Source organism: Lipotes vexillifer, unplaced genomic scaffold, assembly GCF_000442215.2.
Source record: "Lipotes vexillifer unplaced genomic scaffold, Lipotes_vexillifer_v1.1 scaffold34, whole genome shotgun sequence".
In the NCBI taxonomy this organism is placed as follows: domain Eukaryota; kingdom Metazoa; phylum Chordata; class Mammalia; order Artiodactyla; family Lipotidae; genus Lipotes; species Lipotes vexillifer.
In genome coordinates this window covers 1,153,051-1,156,956 of record NW_006776832.1, presented here as the reverse complement: position 1 = coordinate 1,156,956, position 3,906 = coordinate 1,153,051, and positions in this window count along the sequence as shown.

The window sequence follows — 3,906 nt, the reverse complement described above, 5'->3', positions numbered from 1 at the left end:
TAACTCTCAGAAGCAGTTACTGGAGTGAGGCTCTTGCTGATTGGGTGATTTTTCAGAACATGGGCACTGATCTATCCCTAATTAATGGTGGTTCGCTGTTCATGACTTGGGACTTTAGCCAAAGAACAGTCTTTTCTTTTCTGTGTATGAAAAATATGTATTTTAATTCTAAGTCCCTCCTTTTGGTTTTCCCTCAGCCAGACCTGCAGGAGAGAGCAACTCGGGTTGTACAGATGTGTGGAGGAATAATTTGGGGCTGGAGTTGCCATTTAAGAGACTTAAGCTCCAGTTACTGTGGTGGAAAAATAGCACCAACTTTTCATAATTATTGAGAAGAGCTGAATATCGGACATTTAGGTAGACCCGACAAAATCAATACAGGAAGCAGGAAAAGTCATTTAAATACAGGACATGTCCTGTGCATTCAGGAGGACACGCAACCGACCCCAACTGAATCTCTGGCCCTGTTTCTCTTCTTCCAGGGTCTCGAGGGTTCTCAAAGGGGAGGGGCCCAAGTTGAAGCTGGATGGTTTCAGAAGTCCCATGCCACATTAAAGAGACACTGAGAAGTTTGAGTCAAGTAGTAACATGATTAGATTTGCATTTTAGAAAGATTATGCCAGCATCTGGGTGATAGATTCAGGGGTAGGGCCCAGAGACTGGAACCAGGCATGCCTGTTAAGAGGTTCAGCACTCAGGACAAGAAAAATTAATAATTTACTTATATTATTTCATAAAATAACTGTTAAAGTTTAAATTTTTATTTTATTTAATTAATTTATTTTTAATTTAAAAGACATCACTTTACCAATAATCCTAGGGAAGTTTGGGCAGTGACAAGGAAACGACTCAAACTTGGCAAAGAACCATGAAATCCATAATAGCTCCCCCTATTCGGAGTCATGTGTGTGCTGGGTATGGAGTGGTTTTGCATACATTACCTTCACTGTGTCATTATGAAGGAGGCAATTAATTTAGTGCAGTGGCTAAGAGCCAGGTTCTGAGATCAGAATTATGGGGTTCAAATCTGGGTTCTGTCACGTATTGATTGTGCCACTTTAGGACGCACTTTCTTCATCCCTATGATGGAGATAACAGAGTTATCTTGTGTGATCATTTAAGGACTACATGAGATAATGGGCTTAGATGGCTGTGCACAGGGTGTATCTTGTTATAAATGCTAATATATAAATGTTATGTAAGTGTTAACTGTTATCATAACACAATTTTACAGATGAAAAAACTGAATCTTAGAAAGATTAGGTTACTTTTCCAAGGTCACATAGGAAAAGGCAGGGGTTTGACCCAGATACATCTGACTTCAGAGCTTCAAATCTATATAATTACTCTCTACTAGCTCTAAATATCTGAGACACAGGTCTGGAGAAAATAAAATATGTGCCCACATGAAAGAGGAAAACTTGAATTTTTTTTTTTTTTTTTATAAGAAGCAAGGATTATGTGTTCTAGCAGTTGTTGTCTCAGTCATAATAAGACATTGGAAGCTAAGACAGGCCAACAGACATGTCTATTACTTGAGGTTCAGTTATAACATCTTCTTTAATCAAGCTATTTCACACAACATTATGCCAACTAAAGCCTTGGTGGAAATGGAATATGGAATCTGGAAGAAATGGTTACCACTTTTAAAAAGATTATGGTTGTTTTAAAAATAATTAATACAGTGTCTGTTTTTTTAAATTGCACTGACATTAATTCAATATCGGGCAGTTGAAGGTTTTTGCCATTTAAACTTCCATCAGTCAAAGATGTCCAGTAGGGATGTTATACATCTGCTCACACAGAGAACACCTACTCAAGTGGCTTCTGCTGGTTTGTGAACTAGTTTCAGTCAACTTAAAATAATTTGAGTTGGAACATTCTCCCTATGTCTCCGCTGCAAATGCTATTCTTGCCTTAGTTTTGACGTTTGGCTCAGCTACTGTTTATCCAAATTTAAGGAAACAGGAAGACAGATAGTTCAAAGTCATGGTAATAGAGTAGCCTCTAGATTAAGAGTTCCATTCCAAACTCTTTCTTTAAGAACAGAATAACAATCCTAATTAAGGGTTTATAGATAGCTTTTTTAGTTACTAAATTGATGTAGATCTCTGAGTCCAGATCTTAAATTTTAGTTAATTGTTTGGTTTCCACAATAAATTGAAGTTTATGTTTCCCTTTAGGTAGACCTTATTAAAACCGCAGTTTTCACTTCTCAATTTACAGAATTTGAAATGGGTTAATTACTTTTTTTTCCCCTAACAGCTTCATTGAGGTGTAATTGACACACGATAAAGTGTACATATATAAAGGGTACAATTTGATGTTTTGACATATGTACACACCCATGAAACAATCACCACAATTAAGACAATCAAAAGTATCCGTCAAAATTTCCTCATGCCCCCTTTAAAAATCCCTTCTTTCTACATACCCCAGCACCGTGGCCCCCAGCCTCAAGGCATGAAGATATTGATCTATTTTCTTTCACTGTAGCTTAACATGTGTGCTAGGCAGAATTTTAAGACGATCCCCAATGACCCTCACTTTTGTACAATCCTCTCTCCTTCGAATGTGGAGAGAACGAGTAAATATGACCAAGTATCATTTCCATGATTGATCTCGGGTGGCCTTGGCCTACAGCGGCTTGAAGCAGGGTTTCAGATCCCAGCCAGAGATTGAGGTCGGGTCGCGGCGGTGAGAGCAACAAATCCTAGCCACTAGAACAGCGGTCAGTGACAAGGCCCTGGCCCTATGGCTTTGCAGAAAAAGAATTCCCACAAAGATGCAAAGTAGTGAAACAAGCAAAGTATTTATTAGGGAAAAAACAAGTACAGTACGTGGGGATAGACACACATGGGTGGGCTCAGAGACAGAGTCGTGCCCTCATGGCACTCTGAATCACTTATATGGGGCATTTCTTCTGGGTTTCCTTTGGCCAATCATTTTGATTTGCCTGGTTCAAAGTCTGTATTTGGTATAGCTCAGGATTTTCCCGTGTGTGCGCATGCAGCTCTTAGCCAAGATGGATTCTACCGAAGAGGCCTATGGGTAATGAGCATCAGTTGGCATCAGTTGGCATCACTCTGCTTTTGACCTCCAAGGAGCCTTTCTGCTCATGTGTAGTCGGGGAGGTCTCCTGATTTAGAGAATGAGGAATATGTGGTCTCTTATCTTCTATCTGGGCAGGGCCCAGCTTCCTCCATCATCCTGCTTTTATGAAGTTTCTGCTATTATGGAGTTTCTGTCCCCAGTGGGGAAACTGTTCAGGCTGGGACCCATCTATCTCCTGCCTCACGATGAAGTCCTGTTAATATGGCAAAAAGGATTTGGCCAATGTAACTAAGTGTACTAATCAGTTGACTTTAAGATAAAGAGATTATTTAGGTGAGGCTAAATGAGCCAAATAAGCCTTCTAAAAGCAAAAGTACACTTGGTGACTTGTTAGGCAGCAAGAGAAAACTAATATGGATTTTGGTACATGGAAGTGGGGTGCTGCCGTAAGAAATTCTTAAAATGTGGGCTTAGCATTGGAATCAGACAATGGGTAGAGGCTGGAAAACTGTTAGTAGAAATATAGATGTTAAAGACACTGCTGGTGAGGTCTCAGAAGGAAGTGAGCAAAGACATTACTGGAATTTGGAGGAAGAGGATTCTTGTTATCCTCATGACAGAAAGCTTGGCAGAATTTTGTCCTTCAGTTATGTGGAAAGCAGAATTTGTAAGCAATGAACTTGGATATATAGCTAAGGAGATTTTTGAACAAAGTGTTGAAGCTCCTGCCTGGCTTCTTCTTGCAACTTATAACAAAATGCAAGAGGAGGGGCTTCCCTGGTGGCGCAGTGGTTGAGAGTCCGCCTGCCGATGCAGGGGACACGGGTTCGTGTCCAGGTCAGGGAAGATCCC